At 41.1% G+C, this 22,341-nt stretch overlaps 1 protein-coding gene and 1 long non-coding RNA gene across 2 annotated transcripts in view; both read left to right on the top strand.

The window, feature by feature from the left end:
- The first annotated feature begins 222 nt into the window (after positions 1-222).
- On the top strand, positions 223-8,019 carry LOC134204143 (uncharacterized). Its single transcript, XR_009977788.1, has 4 exons — positions 223-263; positions 338-532; positions 759-913; positions 7,801-8,019. It is a non-coding gene; the product is annotated as an uncharacterized LOC134204143 (long non-coding RNA).
- A 919-nt stretch (positions 8,020-8,938) lies between these two features.
- LOC134204146 (uncharacterized) overlaps positions 8,939-22,341 on the top strand; it is a 38,505-nt gene continuing 25,102 nt past the window's right edge. Inside the window, 1 exon segment of the mRNA XM_062678971.1 lies at positions 8,939-9,288. The gene's annotated coding sequence lies outside the window, so the exon portion shown is untranslated.

Raw genomic sequence — 22,341 nt, 5'->3', positions numbered from 1 at the left:
ATGAAGTACCTTTTCGCATTACATTGCATCAGTGTAATATCTGAATGTAAATACGATCAATATTACATTGATTCAGATGCAACCAAGTGGTTCTAAACCTGATGTATAAAATAACATATCTTTGTGTGTAATATTACAATCATCTCATATTCAATATTGAATCTTGGCAACACTGACCAGACCAGACTTTTGCTCATCGCAGTTTTGATCTGCAGCTGGTTGGCGACGGTGCGCCATATTGAATTTTGTTGCTTCCTTGTAAGGTAAGTTTATATTTTGTTAGTATTATTTGTATTATTGAGTTTTTCAATTCAAATTCTTTTCTTTTTCTCCGTAGATTCGTCAATTCAACCAGGGGAACCGGAAAACCGTCACGGTTTTATATAACCGTCAGGAATATGGATACCTGGGGCGCAGCTAAATCGGCCTGAAATAAACAGACGTCTTCATAATCAAATTGGCGATCGTGGCCGTCAGCTGCTGAACATTCAACAGCTCGGAAGCGGACCACAGGATATACACGGAACATACCGTAAGTACAAGTAGAGTTTCTCACATATTCGACATATTCCAAGAGGAATGCTCTTTGCAACAGGTATTATTGCAACAACAAAAGTTCAGGTGGATTGAGATAATCCGTCGGAAATCGTCTCGGGATAACCTCGCCCTAACGGGAATCCTTTGGAGTTTATATATTTTATTAATATTATTTGTATTATTGAGTATTTCAATTCAAATTCTTATCTTTTTGTCCGTAGATTCGTCAATTTAACCAGGGGAACCGGAAAACGTTTTCATAACCAACATCTTGGCAATCGTGGCCGTCAGCTGCTGAACATTCATCGAACATCTCGGAAGCGGTGAACGAAGGTAACGTCATGGATTGGACTACAGGATGTTCACGGAACATACCGTAAGTACAAGTAGAGTTTCTCACATATTCAACATATTCTAAGATCCCGATGGGAATCCTTTGAGGATTCCGATGAGAATCCTTTGGGGCCTCCGACCACAGTCTTTGTGGATTCCAATCAGTATTTTTCGAAGATTCTAGCGAGAATTTATTGAGGGTTGCGATGAGAATCTTTTGGGGTTTCCGTTGGAAATATTCGGGGATGACAATCCTTTTGAGATTCCGATGGGAATCCTTTGGCGTTTTCGACGAGATTCCATTAGGGATTTGAGCAGGAATTTTTAGGGTATTTCTTTGATGAGAATTCTTTGGGCATTCACATGGAAATTTTTTGAGGATTCCAATGAAAATCATTTGGGCATTCCGGCCGGAATCCTTTGGGAATGCCGACCAAAATCCTTTTAGTATTCTGACTGTAATCCTTTGGGGATGAGAATCGTTTTGAGTTTTTAATGTGAATCATTTGGGCTTTTCAACGAAGATACTTCGGGAATTCCAACGGGAATCCTTTGGGTACTCCGACGGAAATCTTTTGGAGATTTTGACAGGAATGCTAGATTAATTCCGACGGCACTTCTTTGGTAATTCACATTAGAATTATTTAGGCATATCAACAGGAATCTTTTGGGTTCCCGACGGAAAGCCTTCGGGAATTCCAGAAGGTTTCCTGTCGAAGATTCTTTTAGGATTCTCACGGAAATATTTTGAGATTCTGCCGGGCATCCTTTAATGATGCCGATGGGAATCCTTTGAAGATTCGGACGGCAATGCTTTGGTGATTCCAACAGAAATTGTTTGGGGATCTTGACGAGAATCTTTTGGGGATGGGAAGCCTCTGTATTCTGTTTTGCTGTGTATTTCCGAAAATTGTCTGTATGAATCTGAAATAATTTATGTTGCTATTTCGCTCATAAAAATAGAATAATTCATAATTTCGCGCAAAACTAAATTTATTTTAGGAAAAATAAGGTATCCAATGAGTTATGTTTAGGTGGTGAAATGAAATAGTTTTAAATACCATTAAAACAACATGTATTTAATTTATTTAGCTAACATCTGAACAGATACACTGAATCAATATTTTGACTCCACAATACATTGTGGTCCGGGTTTTGTCAGGGAAAATTTTCCGCCTATAAGTCTCCATACTGTCAAAACATTTTTCGTGATTGGGTTTACACTTCAGGATTTTGCTTCTGGTATTGAGAATCTGCGTATCCGCGCCCGTGTTTGAGTTTACTCTTCTGGGTTTTGTTTGGATTTCTTTATACAAACACACACGTGAGTGAGAGTGGTCGAGTGATTAAGTGAGAATGAGTGTGTGTGTGTGATAGAGTAAGTGAGAGTGAGTGAGAGAGAGTGAGTAAGAGTAAGTGAGTGAGTGAAAGTGAGTGAGAGTGAGTAAGTGAGCGAGAGTAAATAAGTGAGTGAGGGAACGAGTGATTGAGTGAAAGTGAGTGAGTGAGCCAGAGTTAGTGAGTATGAGTAAGTGAGTGAGAGTGAGTAAGGGAGTGGCAGTGAGGAGTGAATGAGAGTGAAAGAGTGAATGAGATTGAGCGAGTAAGATTGAACGAGTGAGTGAGAATGAGTGTGTTTGTGAGATTGAGTGAGTGAGTGATAGATAGTGAATGGATGAGAGTTAAGCCCCAAACGCAATACAACGGAACGGTGACGGAAACGGAAAATTTGACAGTTCACAGCCCATATGTTTTCTGTCAAATTTGCCGTTTCCGTCGCCGTTCCGTTATAATGCGTTTGGGGCTTTAGAGTTAGAGCGAAGTGAGTGAGAGATTGAGTAAGTGAGAGAGAGTAGGTGAGAGAGGATGAGTGAGACAGAAATGTGGCCTACTTCTCACTTCTCGTTCAAACTTCCTAATTTTCACTGCTCACATTTCACTTCCCATTTCTCTGTGAAAAGGGCCTACATCACAAACGTAAACATTGGGAAAATTTCGTTCGAAAAAAAATGCACCACAATTTCAATTCCCATTTCGCAGGCTTATGATATTTCGAGCAGCAAACATTTCTAAAAGCACATAATAAACACTACGAATACTCGCGAATACTGTTATAAAATTACTAACACGGACTACCGCGATAAAGAAATCATGGGAACTAAATTTTCAAACAGCTGATTTTCAGGCGTTCGATTTTGACCGATTTTCACAATTCTTTTACGGATGTCTTATCTATCTCATCTAGTTTTACCATATTGATGAGTTATGTTTATAAGGATGCTCATTTCAAGCTCTATCTTGTAAAAGGGCGAATTTCGCAAGAGAGAATTATCTTCGTCGACTTCCCCTCTTTTGAATAAAAGTGAAAAACAGAGGAATTCTTTGCCGTTTATCATCTCAGAATGCAAGTCTGCATTGTTTTCTATCGCTCTGAGGTGATAAACATATTAGTGCTGTCCAATGAGCAGCTCGAAGTAGCTCGAAGTTGTTCCCGTCCTGCTCGTTCTTTTTTGTCAACAAATCGGCATGAGCAGGACAGGGAGAAACTTCTAGCTACTTCAAGCTCTCATTGGACAGCACTATTATAAACATGACATATTTCAGTGTGAACATCACCTACAGTTTCCAATATACAATATGCTTTTTCTGTTCCTCCAGGAATTTCTCGGAAGTTCCTCCAGGAATTGCTTTGGAAGTTCCTCCAGGAATTCCTCCAGAAGTTCTTCCACGAATTCCTCCGAAAGTTCCTCCAGGAATTCCTCCGAAAGTTTGTCCAGAAATTCCTCCGGAAGTTCTTCCAGGAATTCCTCCGGAAGTTTCCCCAGGAATTCCTCCGGAATTTCCTCCACAAATTCCTCCGGAAGTTTCTCCAGGAATACCCCCGGAAGTTCCACCAGGATTTCCTCCAGGAGTCTCCGGAAGTTTCTCCAGGAATTCCCCCAGAAGTTTCTCCAGGTATTCCTTCGGAAGCTCCTCCAGGAATTCCTCCGGAAGTTCCTCCAGGAATTCCTCCGGGAGTTCCTCCAGGAATTTCTCGGAAGTTCCTCCAAGAATTGCTTTGGAAGTTCCTCCAGGAATTCCTCCGGAAGTTCTTCCTGGAATTCCTCCGGAAGTTTCCCCAGGAATTCCTCCGGAATTTCCTCCACAAATTCCTCTGGAAGTTCCTCCGGAAGTTTCTCCAGGAATTCCCCCGGAAGTTCCTCCAGGAATTCCCCCAGAAGTTCATCCAGGAATTCCCCCAGAAGTTTCTCCAGAAGTTCCTCCAGGAATTCCTCCGGAAGTTCCTCCAGGAATTCCTCCGGGAGTTCCTCCAGGAGTTCCTCCGGGAGCTCCTCCAGGAATTCCTCCAGGAATTCCTCCGGAAGTTCCTCCAGGAATTCCTCCGGAAGTTCCTCCAGGAATTCCTCCGGAAGTTCCTCCAGGAATTCCTCCGGAAGTTCCTCCAGGAATTTCTCCGGAAGTTCCTCCAGGAATTCCTCCGGAAGTTCCTCCAGGAATTCCTCCGGAAGTTCCTCCAGGAATTCATCCGGAAGTTCCTCCACGAATTCCTCCGAAAGTTCCTCCAGGAATTCCTGCGAAAGGTTGTCCAGAAATTCCTCCGGAAGTACTTCCAGGAATTCCTTCGGAAGATTCCCCAGGAATTCCCCTGGAAGTTCCTCCACAAATTCCTCCACAAATTCCTTCGGAAGTTCCTCCACAAATTCCTCCGGAAGTTCCTCCACGAATTCCTCCGGAAGCTCCTCCACGAATTCCTCCGGAAGTTCCTCCATGAATTCCTCCTGAAGTTCCTCCACGAATTCCTCCGGAAGTTCCTACAGGAATTCCTGCGAAAGTTCGTCCAGAAATTCCTCCGGAAATTCTTCCAGGAATTCCTCCGGAAGTTTCCCCAGGAATTCCTCCAGGAATTCCTCCGGAAGTTCCTCCAGGAATTCCTCCGGAAGTTCCTCCAGGAATTCCTCTGGAAGTTCCTCCACGAATTCCTCCGGAAGCTCCTCCACGAATTCCTCCGGAAGTTCCTCCAGGAATTCCCCCGGAAGTTCCTCCAGGAATTCCTCCGGAAGTTACTGCGAAATTTCCTCCGGAAGTTCCTCCAGGAATTCCCCCGGAAGTTCCTCCACGAATTCCTCCGGAAGTTCCTTCACGAATTCCTCCGGAAGTTCCTTCACGAATTCCTCCGGAAGTTCCTCCAGGAATTCCTCCTGGCACATGACGAGTTTCCATTGGCATGGGTTTACGTAGTTTCCTTCGGCAAAATTTGTATATAATCTTTCATCAGTCATAGAGTTCTCGCTTAACTTTTCAAAAGGTCCTAAGTAACATTTTTTTCATGAATTAATTTAAATAGCGCAATCAACAGACCAATATGAAAGCTTTTGATTGCACTACTCAAATTAATTCACGAAAAAAATGTTACTTAGGTCCTTTTGAAAAGTTAAGCGAGAGTTCATTTTGAAGTCGCTAGGGATGTCCAGAAGAAGCATATTTTTCGCCCATAGTATAGTCAATACTAAAATAGTGTTAAGAAAATTATTTTGAGCTTTTTAGTGAAATGTCTTCACTTGTTTGACGAGTTTATACAATCCCATTGAATTCCACCACTTAATTGTATCTTGACAGATACGTATTTCGACCTCAACAGTAAGGCCGTCTTCAGTGTCTCGTACTTACTGTTGAGGTCGAAATACGTATCTGTCAAGATACAATTAAGTGGTGGAATTCAATGGGATTGTACAAACTCGTCTTATGACAAGTGACTACAATAATGTTATAAAAAAATTTTGGAACCTTTAAGTGATGTTCACACTGAAATATGTCCACATTGATCGAACTTCTTCGATTGATCGAACTTCTTCGGATATTCCAAAAGAGCTCATTCGCGTATTCTAAAAAAAAATCTCTAGAGGAATTCCTTCGGGATCCCCTAAGAAGTTCTATCATAATTCCGAAGGAGTTCTTTGGGAATCCTCCAAGGATTTTTTGTGGAATCTCCAAAAGTGTTCCTTCAGAATAAACGGGGTGTTCCTTTTTGAAAACCCAGAGGATTCCTCGTATTTATTAGCGCTTGGAATTCTCGAAGAAGTTCCTTAGGAATTTACGAAAATGATCTTTCGGAATCTTCAAAGGAGTTCCTTCGGTATCCCCGAAGAAGTTCCGTCTTAATTCCGAAGGAGTTCTTTTATGAATCCTCGAAGGATTTCCTATGGATTTGCCGAAGGAGTTCCTTCGGAATCCCCATAAGATTTTTTTGGAATCTCCGAAAAAATTTCTTCGCTATCTCCGAGGGAATTCTCTGTGGAATTCGGAGTGATTCCGGAATTCAGAGGATTCCAGAGGATCCCTCCGGGATCTTCTTCTTATTGGCATTACATCCCCATACTGGGACAGGGCCGCCTCGCAGCTTAGTGTTCATTGAGCACTTCCACAGTTATTAACTGCGAGGTTTCTAAGCCAAGTTACCATTTTTGCATTCGTATATCATGAGGCTAACACGATGATACTTTTATGCCCAGGGAAGTCGAGACAATTTCGAATCCGAAAATTGCCTAGACCGGCACCGGGAATCGAACCCAGCCACCCTCAGCATGGTCTTGCTTTATAGCCACGCGTCTTACCGCTAGGCTAAGGAGGGCCCTCCGGGATCCTCGAAGGAATTTCCTCCGGAATCCCCAAGGATCTCCAGGATTTCCACACGACTCCGGAGGATTCTTCCGAGAATTCCGAAGGGAATTCTCCGGAAATTTCAAAGGGAATCCTCCGGAGATTCCCAAGGGTAATGTTTATTTGATTAAGAAGAGAATGTTTCTTTGATTTCGAAAGGATGCGTTTTTAATTTAGAAGGGAATGCTTCTTTAATTTCGAAGGGAATCGCTGAGGAAATCTCCTGAGATTCCGGAGAAAACGTCCGGGGAAACCTGAGGAATTCCCGAAAGTGTTACTTTGGAGTCCCCCGGAATCCTCCGAGTACTGCGGAGGAGATCCCTCGTGTTCCCGAAGCGAATCCCTACTGAAATTACGGAGGATTCATTTCGGAAGCCACGGCGGAGGATTCATTTCGGAAGCCACGGCGGAGGATTCCTTTTGGGTTCCTTCTGGAGTTCTCGAAGGAGCTCCTTTGGAATCCCTGAAGAAGTTGCTTCAGAATTTCCTAAGTAGTTCCTTCGAAAATCCAAAGGTCTTCCGAAATCTTCGAGGAAGCTCATTTGGATTTCACAAAGGAGTTCCTGCGGAATTCCCGAATGAGTTCCTTCTGAATCCTCTTAGTTCCTCCTGAATCTTCGGAATTCCGAAGAAATTCTTCCAGTGTCTCCTAAGGAATTCCTTTTGAATTCCAAAGGAGTTTTTCCGAAATCCTCGAAAGAGTTCTTTTGGAATCCTCGAAAGAGTCCTTTCGGAATTCCCGAAAGAGTTCTTTTGGAGTCCCCGGAGGATACATTTTAAAAACCCAGATGATTCTTTTTGGAATCCCCGATGAATATCATTTGGATACCTCGAAGAAGTACCTTCGAAATCTCCGAAGAAATTCTATCGGAATCCCCGAAGCAAGTCCTTCGGAATCTTCAATGGAGTTCCTTCGGTATCTCCGAAAAAGTTCCTTCGGAATTCCGAAGGAGTTCTTTAGGAATCCTTGATAGGTTGGAATGGATATGGAATCCACGAAGAAGTTCCTTTGGAATTCTTGAAAGTGTTTCTTCGGAATCCATGGAGGATTCCGAAGGGAATCCTCTGGGAATTTGGGAGTGAATCGGAGCCCCGGAGAATTCAATTCATAATTTCAGGATTTTTTTTGTATTCTGAAGGATTCGTTGATCTTAAAGGGAATCGCCTTTGATTCAGAATGGAGTCCAATCGGAATCCCAGAAGTTTACCGATTTCACAAATATCATCTCCCCTCACCAACCCCGCTGAACTTCTTTTTTTTCTCTTTTTCAGCATTCGAAGTTCTCCTAGATCATCGATTTCCGTGTCGCTCGGTTTCAAAGGTGCAACATGGTTATTCGTCCGAAACCTGCGAGTTTCAAGTGAGGAGCTACACACCTGTCGCCACACCAGTTCACTAAATCAGAGGTTCGTGTTTAGATGACTTGCTGCCCCTGGCTGATTTTGCTGCGTATGGACAACTAATAAAACGGGCTGATAGCGGCTTCTCATAAGAACCCATCTGTCTAGGCTTCCAGTCGGCGATCAATGATAGATTCTAATCCGCTGAAGAGTACCGTTATGTGCGTCAATAGCTGTATGGGAAAAACCCTAAAGATTGGGATAAATGAATTTCGAGTCCCGTCCTTTGTTCGAGTCCCGTGAAAAAAAAAATTATGTGAGCAAATTTGAATAATAAAAAAATATGTTTAAAAAACTGAAAATAGCATCTTATGAACATTAAATCACCAAAATAACTGAATTCACATTTCCTACCATGCATATCGTGTTGCTTTACGTTGCATTCATCTACATCGCTTTGATTACGTCGTTTTATTTAGTACGTCGGAAGAAATTACATCGCTACTGTTTATTACACAGCAAGCTCTAGAGTACATCGTGTCGTGTAATATTCAATAACCGATGGATTCAGTTGGTTGCAGCGATTTCGATGTAATATTCAACAACTTTTTTTGCTGTGTAGGTAATGCTGGTTCACCAACATTATAAGTGAATTTTACTGACTTTATTGGTATAATTTACCCATAACTATGAAGTACCCAAATATGGGTGAATCAAGTACCCATAAATAGGTAAAGTGAACTAAGCGTGTAAATATCATTCGTGAAAAATAAATACAATATTTGAAAACGTATTTTACAAACGAACCCTCAGGTCACAACCACTGGGTGTCACAGTTTGAAAATTTAAAATTTCCCCTTTGAAACGTTATTTCACCACTCCATATGATACACAGGTGCGAATTCGCTTTAAAGCGAATAACCAAATCAGATGCAAAATAGCATAAGACAAAGAGAGACAAACATATGTGGTGAAATTTCCTTCGTGGTGTGGTTCTTTTCCATCGACCGAGCAGTGCGCGTAGTACTAGAACAGCAGCCGAGAAGAGACCGAAAGGGAACAGAAAAATCCCATCATCCATAATCGAGAAAAGCGAAACACCTTCGTCCATCACGGTTCTCGAAAGTAGTGAAATGTAGTGCAATTTTCAGGTGGAAAAACGGCGAAAAGTTGATTAAAATTAGGTTTAAAGTGAAGTGCGGAACGTACGGATTCGATTGTGGATGTTTTCCGGTTCGAACGAGACGTATCTTCAGTGGAAAAGTGACGTGAAAAAGTTTTCATTTTTGGGTCGTGTCTGGTCGAGTCGTTCGTTCAAAAACGGAGGACCTCGGCATGAATGGCTGCTGCTGCTTGCATCGAACTTGAGCTCTGTCGAGGGTAGAATATTAGCGGAGCGAAATTCGAGCTCTGATCAAGGTACGGTTCTGTGGCGTTGGGTGCATTGGGTTGGGAAAATTTTCCAGCTTCCGATAGGTTGATTGATTTTTCCTTGGATTCTAGTTTTCGGGAAAAGTTCTCCCGGAGGAAAATCGAATCTACGTGCGATAGCCCAGTCGTCGGGTCGGGAGGGATTTTAATCGATTTGCGTGAGCGCGCTGCGGTGGTATGCGTGGAATCATGGAATCGTTTTTCGTGTAGAGATTTGGTTGCAGGTGCGTGTGTGTGCGTGTGGTCAGTGCAGAAAACTGACAGAAGAACTAGAAGAATGCCGTGTGAAAGGGAACAGCGAAACGGTTTTCGTAGCTGTCAGAAAGAGAGGATTGGGTAGTGTTGGTGCGAACGGTTTCCATTTTGTAAACAACGGTGTGTTTGTGAATGCGCGAAACGGTAGCTGGAGTAGTATTTTCCGTATTTTCAATCCAACGTCTTGGCGGCCAGCGATGCAGTCTTCTTGATGCTTTTCGAACAGCAATCAGTGAGTACACAAACGCAGGGCTGGTAGCGTGCAATAATTTGGTAACAGAAGTTGTCCATTCTCGCGTAACCCGTTATTACGGCTTACCTATAAGATAAAGGTAAACAAAGCCTTCTCACTGATTCTGAGACGTTTAGGCAAACTACCACGACGATCATGTAGCGTAGCGGAACGAGTCATGTTCTCATAATTCTGTCGAAATTATTGTCGAATCAAAGTTTTGTTTACGATTAGTTTAAAGTTCTAATCATTGGTTATTATGTCGTTTTCGTTTATGGGATGTAGCAACACGGTTTAGTGCAGCATTTTGCACGGCAAAAACGAACGTTTTGAGTGCAGTTGGGTTTGTTTGTTATGGATACCCGATGGATACCATAAAAAGAAAACAATAACAACGAGATAAACTTGACAACAAACTACACTGCACGGCACACTCTGATTTTTTTCTGGTGCTACATTGCTTGCAGAGTTGCTTAATATCACCATCACTACAGAAATTTGGGTGATATCGATAGCACTGTTAGCAGCACAGTCATTTTTTATCCTAGCAATCAGCGATCAATGCAATGCTCTATCAGTTCACACTGATATTGAAACAAGCGGCTGTCACTGACAGAGATCAGAAAATGGAAGCTTGTCTATATATGTCTGTGATGAAATGGTAAACTTCTATTACCATAAAACTGATGAAGGCAAAAATTAAATTAGAAGTTCGCTATGGGGGAAATGCATCATTCATCGATATTTTTATTTATCGTACAGCTCGTTTGAAACTAATAAAACCATTATCATCCATGTTCAAAATTCTCAGCTGCGAACCATTTTAACGAGTGTAATAATTGAACTGTGAAATTTTAACTAGAATCGGTGAAATGGTTCATAACCTTAGCATGAGAGACTGATGCGGACAGTGCAGTGCGTGGAGTTACGTGTTACATCTCAAATTTTGGGATGTTTCATAAAAATATGTAAAATATTAGTTCCATTTGATGATGCCAAATATTTCCGTCTGCGGCCTGGTTCTACTTCAGATTATAGCAAAATAATTGGTAATCCTTGAATTAGATTGTAGACGAATTCGTATTCGTCATATATGTTTTGTTCAATGTACTTGCCACTTACTGCTTACACATCACATTTTTTTGTCTAAATTTGGTTACTTCAAACATTCTCATTTGCTGGGATATCAAAAAGATATTCGGCAGCTTGAAGCTAATTAGACTCTTTCCGGCGGACTGATTCCTCCTTGATAGTTTATTTAATTGCCAAGTGGGTCTGCTATGTCAGTGATAGAGATTGGTGCACTATCAGTCATTATGTGTGACTGACAGAGCAGAGTGAAATATCAGTGCAGAGTTGATAGCTAATTTCAACTACTGATATGTGATAAATGAAGGAAGTCGCATATCAGCCTACGCTGTTGATATTGTGCAACTCTGTGTAATTTGCTTGTTTCAGTGCAAGAAAAATGCTACACTGGTGTAGCACGAAAATCATAAACGAACATTTTCGGTGCAAAAGTGTAGCTCGAGTGTAGCAAAAACGAAAACAAAGAGAAGCATTGTCTGATTGTCTTCTTCTTCTAATATGATCTAACTGGAAGTTGCCCTGCTTTGCAACTTCCACTGTTATCATTTCAAAGTTTTTCTATATGCCTGCAAATTTCTAATTGTTAATTGTTGCAAATTGTTAATAGATAAAACTATTATCTAGTTGCCAATCAGATTCCTTAATCTGCGACTGAACGAAAAAAAAATCACTTGCAGTGGCACTAAATCAGCCCTGCGAACATCAACAAACACAGCCCCAGAACCAGACACACCGATCATGTTGCTTGCTGGGTAGTTTGGTCATCAGAATCAGCCAACCGAAAACGGCAGAGGTAGAGATAGTCCAACGACTAACGAATGGTCGCGGGTCGCTCCGGTGTCGAATACGCAATGTTTGAATGCAGCAGAAAATGGGGGAGATAGAGCCACTTTACTTCTCGTTTGGTGGTGCTTCTTTTATTATTACTTTTTCTCCTGGTACTGTTTGCTGTTGCTATCGTCGCCGTCTCGCCGTGGCCCTGTTTGAGTGCGGTGCTCGGCTACCATTTTCCTTCGCTTCATGCTAGGTATGTGTCGCTGTTGCCGTCGCCGCCATCGCCATTACGGATGGGTCACGACGACGACGTTGACGATCATAATTATTTTCAGCGTTGGCAGCTTTTGTCGTTTTCCAACAAAGTGGAGCAAACCTGAAATAATAGTAACGGTGCTACGTGGATTCTGGATTTCGTCAAATGATAAACGAATCAGCTGACGCTGTTGATGAAATGTTACACCGCACAGCAGTTAGTGTAAACAATGTTGTTCGAAGGATGACCTTGAACGTTTTTTGCGTTTTGTTTTCAGTCTGGGGAACAAACAATCTTTGTAAGAGATAGCATAAACCGTTAGGTTCTTTGTTGTTTTGAATTTTTGCTCGTTACCGCTATATATGTACGATGATGCGATAAGTAACAGCATTATTTGAATTGCACTACAATGGAATCGTTTTCGTTTATTTTAGTATGTCCCAGGTTTTGTCGGTCGAGTGATAATTTCAGGGACTGATAAATCATTGATAAGCAGCTATGGAGATCAAGATCATATAAACGGCACAATAGATATATTGCGAGTGTCTTATCATATACTTAAGCCTTTTGTACGAGAAGTTCAATCAAACAGGGTATCTACTACCTGTAAAATTATCAGGGAATTCTTGACATAATCAGGGAAATTTCAATACCAGGTTATCATGAGTGAAATTATCCTAAAAAATGAAAATGATGCATAACAATATTGGAATAAACATACCATTCAAACCAATTGAAAATGTATTGAGCATTTAGGGATCGTTGTTTCGTCTTACAAAAAAAACTTTTTGCTAACTTCAAAGGAATTCCTGGAGAATTTCCAAAGGTTTTTTTTTAAGAAATTTTTGAATTTATTCGGGAAATCAATTCGGGATTACTTGGTAAATTCTTTTGAGTATCAGTGTTGGTAAAATTACTCATAAATCTCAATCAACGAGCGCTCTCGTGTGATCGAAATCGTCTGCGATTTTAAAGGAATGTATCACGCTTGAATTTTTCATGCTAAAACGCATCATTTCACTCATTTGCCAAAAAATCATTTTGGTTTAAAACGCATTTGAAATCAATTTGGGGCAATTTATTGGCTATACATAAAAGAGTGTCAAATATGTTATGCGACAAACGTCAATTCATTGTTTTTAACGGAGGAGAACAAAAGAAAACCTACGATGATCCAAATGGATGATTCAACTCATCCATGAGTTTTTAGGTGCTGAGTTGGGTGCGTTTCAACTCACGCTTGATTTGAATCATCCATGAGTTTTGAGATTTTGAGTTTTTACCAACACTGTTGAGTATTCCCTCGGAAATTCTTCAGGAATGTATTAAAAATACAAAATAACTAAGGATTTTTCAAAGCAATTTCTCGAGGAACTTTCGAAGGTATTTCTGGATCCATCAAGTAATTTTCGGAGGATTTTTCGAAGAAATCACTAAGAGAGTGTCCATAAGAATGATTAGCGCAATTATCCAAATTATTTCTGGAGGAATTTGCAAGATAACTACCCGGATGAATTTCGAAATAAATTTCCGTATGGTTTCTTTAAGAAATTCCCGGAAGGGAACCTGAAGGGATTTTGGAAAAGAAAGTGTAAAGGGATTTGTGAAGGATTTTTGCTAAAGGAATTTTCGAATGAATACCGAATGGATTTTTCAAATGAATTTCTAAAGGTTTTATCGAACGAATTGCTAAAATTCCCGAAGCAATTTTCGAGGCAATTTTTATGGACATTCCAAAGAAATTTGTGGAAGATTTGCTACAAGAAATTCTCTAGGAATGTCCGAAGGAGTTTCCGATTTTTCTAAATCTTTTTTATATGATGTTTTCAAAAGTAGGAAGTTACTGGAGGCATTTCCAAAGAAATATCTGGAAAGAATCTCTAAAACATTTTTCGTAGGAATATCCGGAACAACTCATTCAGATGTTTTCTTAAGTTTTCCTCAACAAACTTCTGAATGAGTTCCTTAATAATCCCAAGGAATTTCAAAAGAATATCCGAAGCATTTTTCGAAGGTATTTACAGTGAAGACATAAGTAATGGCGCTGTAACAATTGAAATTATTTCTGCCAAAATATATGCTTCAAAAAGCTTATTAGCCTATTCAGATTACGCCATTTATCGTAATAAATATCGTGTTGAAATGGAGAAAAAAAATGGGAATTGGTATAAGGTTCCCGAGTAGAGGAAAATAGCTCAATAATATCAATTGTTGATAAGATAGCAAAATGAGATATGGACATGATTGATATAAGAGATAAAAGATCAGGCGACAATATCAATATTTTGCACTAAAATATCATGAGGATATCAAGATATGTTATTTGTAATAAGTGATCGATATCAAGTGCCATTAGTTTGTTCTTATCCATAGCATATCTTGATATTTAAATGATATTTCGGTGCAAAATTTTGATATTGTGGCCTGTTCTTTTATCTCTTATATCAATCAAGTCCATATCATGTTTTGTTATTCTGTTCATAGCTTCTGCCCGGGTTGTTCTTCATGATATTTATGATATTATTAATGACGTAATCTGAATAGGCTATAACTTGGCCGTTTGTTGTCCAGCATGTTTGGTATCACCACCTATGTACATCGGTTTGACACTTATCGTACCCCGGTACCTTGACTGCTAGGCTCGTGCAAACTAGATGCTGGTCAAGCGAACGGGAGCGACAATAGTAATCTCGGGTATTCCCCGTGTCAGGTATAAGGACCGTGGATTCGGTATCGTAGCGCTGCAGGAGGTTTGTTGGAAGGGATCAATGGCTCGAACGTTTAGAGCAGGGATTGAATCCTAAAAAGAAAGAGCAAGTCTCTCACTTATCTCTGTATACATATACGATATGTAGCATACCGCGAGAAACTTTTTTCGCAAGCTGTCCTGATTCGGGATGTTATACCCCATGATACATTTCTTTTAGGCAGCTCCAAATGTGGGGTGCACTGGCTCTGATGATGCATTTCAACTTGTTGTACACAGCTGTGCAGTAACCAACACGAAAGGAGCAAAAACAAAGTGAGAATCACCATTTTTCTGTGGGGGCTGCCTATCCGATTCTGTTTTTTCGCACTTGTATACAAGTTTGATAAATTTGTTATCATGGCTTGTTATGATTCAGAACAGTTTTTGCTTCTCTTTTATCGTTGTTCGTTATCTATTGAGAGCGATTTCTGCAAACCCTGGTTTAGATGTAATCATACCATCTACCAGAGCTGCGGCAACACACACGAGCTGGGAAGAGCTTTCATAGTGATGGGCGATAAGGAAAGGCGCGTGATCGGGTGGTGGTTGATCAATGAAAGAATGTACAGGTTGAGGATCAAAGGCCGGTTCTTTAACTTCACCATAATCAACGTCCATAGCTCACACTACGGAAGCACTATTGATGATAAGAACGTGAGTACGACAACTGACCGAGCCACGATGTCAAAAACATCATAGGAGATTTGAACGCTCAGATTGGCCAAGAGGAGGAGTTTAGACCGACTATTGGGAAGTTCAGCGCTCAACAGCTGACGAACGAAAACGGCCTACGACTAATTGATTTCGCCGCCTCCAAGAATATGGCCATTCGCAGCATCTACTTCCAACACAGCCTCCCGTATCGGTACACCTGGAGATCACCACTGCCGACAGAATCACAAATTGATCACGTTCTGATTGATGGACGGCACTTTTTCCGACGTTATCGACGTCAGGACATATCGTGGCGCTAACATCGACATCCGTGATTGGTAAACTGCGCCCAAAACTATCCGTCATCAACAATGTTCGGCACCACCGCGGTACGACCTAGAGCGACTGAACCAACCTGATGTCGCCACTGCATACGCACAGCATCTCGAGGCAGCGTTGCCGGAAGAGGGTGAGCTGGATGGGGACCCTCTTGAAGACTGCTGAAATACAGTCAAATCAACCATTAACGACGCAGCGGAGAACAACGTCGGGCATATGGGACGAAGTCGACGGAACGATTTGTTCGCGGAGAGTGCAGACAGATTCTGGGGGAGAAGGAAACAGCGCGGGCGATACCTGGCAGAACGTGGAACGTTATAGACGGAAGCGGAGATAGCAGACCCGCCTTTTTCAGGAGAAGAAACGCCGCGTGGAAGAAGCGGAGTGCGAAGAGATGGAACAGCTGTGCCGTTCTCAACAAACAAGAAGCTCAACGCATCCCACAAAGGCTTCTTTCTGCGAGCCGAGATGTTCCGGGATAAGGATGGGAGCATCTTGACGGATGAACGTGAGGTGATCAAAGGCTGGAAGCAGCGCTATGAGGAACACTTAAATGGCGCTGTGAAAGTCAACAGCTACCGGAGGAGTGGAAAAAAGGGTTATATGCCCCATCTACAAGAAAGGCGGCAAGCAGGAGTGTGAAAACTTTCCAGCGATCACCATCCTTAATGCCGCCTACAAAGTGATATACCAGATCATATTCCATCGTTTGTCACCAATAGTGAATGAGTTCGTGGGAAGCTGATGGCCGCTCGACAACGCACCTGATCGTTACTGTACGGCAAATAGCATTGCATAGCATAGCATTGAACATTCGCACAAATCGTAGATGGAGTTGCAGAGATAAGCATATCCATTATTATCAATGCGTTTGACACAAACTTCAATAATGTAAACCCGATTTTCTCTGTACACTTGGCCACGTCCTTACGAAAGTTTTTATATTATAATAGTCCTCTCATCTACTTTAAAAAGCGCTCGGAATCGAAACAGCTTTCATAGCTGAACGAGTTTAAAAATGGCGAACACTCCAGTTCGTTCGAATTGCGCCGGGGACTAAGACAAGGTGACGGACTTTCGTACCTGTTGTTCAGATCCAGTCAATTTATTTGTTTCGCGGATAACATGGACACATTGTCGACCGGACATTTGCAAAGGTGGAAGAACTGTACACCCGCCTTAAACGTGAAACAAAAAAATAGCATTGGTGGTGAATGCATCGAAGACAAAGTACATGATAGTAGAGCGGAATCGAACGCGACAGGGCCCGCCTGGAAAACAGTGTTACGAGAGATTGACAAACGAAGTCGATGAATTTGTCTATATTGGATCCTTGCTTACTATATATGTTAGTCTTAAAACACGAAAGCGCATCATCTGTGAAAGTCGGGACTACTACGGGCTCGAGAAAAAACTACGATTCACAACCGCACCAAATGTTCAAAAACGCTCATGAGAGCGATGATCCTCTACGGAAAATGGGGCTTGGACCTTACTCGAGGAGGACTTGCAAGCACTGGGAATATTTGAGGGACGGGTGCTGAGGACCTATGTTCCGGGTATTAAGCAAATTAAAGGCAATTAACTTTGAATGTACTGAACTCGAGTAGCGATCTCTCTTCGCTTATGTGGTCGGGTTGGGATCTGACAACCAACTGGCACAACCTCACACAACCCTACTTTATTGAGCGCCGTTGCTGATGAAGCAGGTGTGTAGGAGCCAGACAATACTAAATACTCATCCTACTTGGTTGGCGTTTGTACAAACATACATATGAGAGAGTTAGTTCTGAAAATGTATTGCGAGAGTTCGGCTACGTGCCCGGTGCTGGGAATTTAGTTTCACCAGTACTCGCTAAGTTGCGGAGGACGACGGAGGTCCTTCGTAGCATAGTAGGGAAAATACCTGTCTAGCTTACTGGTTTCGTGGGATCAATACTTTTTTCGAACTAAATCTATCACATGTAGTGCAAATGCATAATCGAGTTTCAGACATCAGACATCAGACACCTTCTGCCGTAATCTGAAAATGTGACGTATTAACCATTTTCCAAAAATGGTGTTAACGAGTAGTACTCATCGAACTCTTTAACAGAAAAATGAAAAACATGCATGTTGTAAAATGGCGCATATGTCACTTTTTCAGATTACGGCAGCTTAGTCTTGTTGGTATGACATGACCGCTGGACGGCTCAGCCAAATCAATTTTCGGAATGCTGCTTCTGATCCTGCTTATGAGTTGCTTCATGACTTTGGCCTTACAATCACCTTTGCATACAATGGAGCTTAGTTGACCAAAAATGCTATGTTAACTGAGGTATTCTTAACATTTTCACGCCTAAAATGTTCGACCGCGTTCTTTTCTCATGATCTTGGTTCGCTTGATAAAATGTGCGCTGCAATACTTCCTGTTTCGACGGCATGTTGTAAGCAACGTTGGAGTGAAAGTGTGTGTCGACAATTCAAAGGATTCATCATGTCATAATTAATTTTGTGAAAGCATTATTATTCTTATAGAAAAGTATTAAAGTCATTCCAATTTTTTAGTTTCCACCCGTTATAAGGCCAAATCAATCATTGAAGAAAATGGACCTTATTATATTCACGCCGTTCTTCGAATGACTTTGCAACTTTGCAGAAACAAATGTAGAATCAGCAATGAGACACTAAACGCATGCTGTAAAAGTAAGTTTGAGCAAATGTGTGCTTTTCTAGAAGCGTTCAATTATGATTCACCATATTCCCGGAAAATTCTAATAGTAACCTTTATGTGGATTCTCCTGGGCTGCTGTCTCATATTTCAAAGGAAGGATGCCTTCGTGCCTTCAAGAAGGATTTACGGTAAGGAAGGTATTTTGGACCACCAGTTCGACGGCTCATATGTTGAACCACTGCAGTGCAAATTCTTCTTGGTGGTTCAAAATAAGAGCCAAAATACATTCTTTACCCTATTGACTCATATTCTTGTGTCTTATTTTGGACGAACGCGTGCATAGCACACAAAAAATACTCATTTACCCTATTCAGTGCATGCGCGTTTTAAAAGAACGAATCATCGACTTAATTGCCTTATTCCGGGCAAATGCATGGGTCCCTATTTATTTCCTCAATCAAGGCGTGCTTCGAAACAAGATTTTTTTTTCTGTTTTGGGGTGAAGCCAGATTAGACGTGACCATATGCTATGCCAGGCCAGAATATACGTGACTAAAGTGCCTGCTTTATACAAGTGCAGGGCTGTTACAACAGTCGCGGATTTCGCATTTTTCACGAATTTCGCGTATTTGCACTTCCAGCCGCGGTTCCTTAAAATGTTGTCGGGAAAATCGCAGATTTATATTAACACTCTCTCGAAAATTCAAAATGTTAATGTTGTTTTTTATATGAGTGAATAGTAAGCAATACTTTGGGATTCTAACATATTTTAGTTATCGTATAAATGTTGCTTGATGTCCACACGATATTTAATAGACCGTCCGTTGACCTGACAGATTGATCATATTGTAATTCTGGATTGCCGGGACGCTGAATTGTGTTTAAAAGTTATTCTTTGTTTCCAATATTTTTGAGAGTGGTTCCCATGAGGTCACTAATATTGTGGTTCATTATTACAATTTGGGGAACGATAATTTGACTATTAAGGTCTGGGTGTTCGTGTGAGTGACCAGATTGAACGCATTGAAATTCGCACATGGGGCCGCCGGAACTGAACTTAAGCATGCTGATTATAGTATGTAATTATGCTGGTTGTTATCAACTCTTTCCACTCGATTGAGCGATATAGAGACGCCTCATCTTTCCGACTTCTGCCTCATCCAATGCTTCTCCATGGTGACTCCCAGTGTACCAGGCTGCTTATTCCAACTATTTGCAATCCAGTCCTTTGTACTGTCATAGCTCAATTGAACTTTCTCGTCAAAAATTGTATCTCGTTTTGAAGTCTCAGTCAATTTTTTGACTCTTTTGAGATTAACTTTTTTAAGAACCTATTTTTTTTTAATTTCATAAACAAAAAGTAAAAAAGTGCGACAGGTGTAAACCTGCCTGAAGGATTGGCCTTGTGCTGGTTTAAAATAGTACGAATGTGAGGCCAAGTTTAAAGATTAGCACTTGTTTGATTTATTGTTTTAAATTTTAAAAATAATTAGAGGCGTCAAAAAATATGAGCTCTTTGTGAAAGTTGACCCTAAATGAATTAAAGAATCGTTTGAGTTAATAAACATTTTTGATGGGAAAGTAAAATATCATTGGTTAGATATTTTTTCGGGTAAAAACGTTTCTGCCTTTTCGCAATCCAAAAATCCTCGGCCCCGTAACGCTGGGTAGACACCTTTGCGTGGTGTGTTACGGTGTAAGATTTACCACGGTCACATTGTCAGCTACAGGCAAATCCTGACCCAACGAATACCTTCCCAAATATCCAACTCCGTGGTACTTATGAGGGTGTCGCTGAGTCGGGGACCTCTCGTTAAGTAAGTACTACATCAACACTTCCTTCCTCTTCCAAGTTACGATGAAGATGGGCGTGGCCAGGAGTAGTAATCCTCATGCTTTTGTGATTTTTATCCTAGATTGAAATCAAGGACCACACCCACCTTGATTTTTGATAGCAATCTGAATAAGGATTTCAAAAGAAAAACATGACTATCACTAGTATCCAATCTACGAAGTACACCGTAATGCTATGCTTTCGCGCTCCAAAATTCCTCGATTCTTCATTTGCTTGTGCCCAGTGTTTATTATTATTTTATTAAGGTCTACATAAACAGACTACTTATTAGAGTGGGGCGCAGTTGTATGGAAAAACGCAAACATCGTCCGATCAAGTGAGATCAAGGTTTTTTTCTGAATCGTTTTAGGACCCCAATCAACTGTGCAAAATATGGGTTCGATTGGTTGCAACCTCGCATGCCGCATCACGTTTCAAATTTACATGAAGATTAGTATGGGAAAACGTACTTTTTCACATTTTTGCTCTTAGCGGCTTCAATTTATTATCAATCACGTGACTCAATACGTTAGCATATAGTCTGGAAGATGCCGAAAGACTTTGCCGAAGAAGGTACGTAGCTGGAAGGTCTACAAAAAATGTTATTACGTTTCGAAAATTGATTGTTCAAACCATATGTAAGAAATCAATGTTACTGCCAGCACTACCAGACAACCTATGGTTATCGGAGGGCAAAACCCATTTTCCTTCTTGCCGGACTTTTTTCTTTGTAAAATGATTCCGGATAGCTCCCATTAGCTCCAAAGCCCTATAAGATCTGTTATTTTGAAATAACACTCAGTTAAATTATTGGTCAACGTAGTACGGCAGTGCTGGCAGAATAAATGAATTTTTACATATGGTTTAAACACTCAATGTTCGAAGCGTTATAACTTTTTTCGTGGACGTTCCAGCAACGTGCCTTCTTCAGCAAAGTTTTTCAGCATCTTTTGGATTATACTTTAACGTAATGTGTCACTTGGTTTACGATGAACTGAAACCTCTAGTAGTAGAAATGCAAAAATATACGTTCTCCCATACTAATTTCCATACAAACTTCAAACGCGATGCGGAAAGCGAGGAAGCAACCAATCGGTCCTAAATTCTGCACAGTTGTTCAGGACCCAGAATGGATTCGAAAAACCATTGATTTGAAAAAATGACCATGACGCCCCACTCTACTACTTATGTACTAATGATGAAAAATATAAGTATACATATCGTCAAAAACTTTAAAAAATGGACACAAACACTAAAACAGCTATCTATTGCGATGTGAAAATTTTTTTGAATCTTTGATGCAGCGTCTGACGAGGCAGGTTGAAGTCGACTATTGTAGAAACCCTGTTGAATATACGCTGTAATCCTTCAATACTACCGTTCATACTGTAGTTAGTCCGACGAAATGGCATTCTTAACATAGTGTTATTTCGAAGTGTTCTCGGCTGTACATTTTTATTAATTTGTTCCAAAATGTCACTACAATCTATTCGGCCTTGCAAAACGTCTGCAACAAGTACAGCTCGAGCGGTGTTACGGCGTTCTCTTAGCGGCTCCAGATCGATAAGCCCACAGCGGCTTCCATAACTTGGCAGGCGTAATGGATCTCTCCACAGTAGTCTAGGCAGTACAAATCGTAGGAAGCGTCGTTGCACGGACTCACTTCATTCGGCACCGTTCGTATAATTGGGATTCCAAACGGAGGAGCAATACTCCAGTATCGACCGCACCAGTGAGCAATACAAAGACTTTAGACAGTAAATGTCAGAAAATTCTTTAGCCATCCGAAAGATAAAGCCCAGGGTTTTGGAAGCTTTACCTACAACGTATGAAATATGCATTTTGTACGTCAGATGGGAATCCAAAATTACGCCCGAGTCTTTGACATGACTCAGACGTTCTATGCTGGTATTCAAAAGCGTGTAGTCGAATCGAATCCCGTTAGGATTTTTAATCCGAGAAAAAGTGATCATCGAGCATTTTGCCGGATTGACTATCATACGGTTGACGTTGCACCAATTGGCAAAGGATTCTAACTGACGTTGAAGGAAATAGCAATCGTCGATTGATTGGATTTGCAAGAACATTTTCAGGTCATCAGCATACGATGGGCGGGAAACTTCGAGTACAAAATTCACGTCATTGAAATATAGTAGGAAGACTAACGGACCCAAATGACTTCCTTGGGGTGTTGTAAAATGTCCCC

The sequence above is a fragment of the Armigeres subalbatus genome, unplaced genomic scaffold (assembly GCF_024139115.2).
Source record: "Armigeres subalbatus isolate Guangzhou_Male unplaced genomic scaffold, GZ_Asu_2 Contig423, whole genome shotgun sequence".
Lineage (NCBI taxonomy): Eukaryota > Metazoa > Arthropoda > Insecta > Diptera > Culicidae > Armigeres > Armigeres subalbatus.
This window is presented reverse-complemented; position numbering and strand designations above follow the sequence as displayed.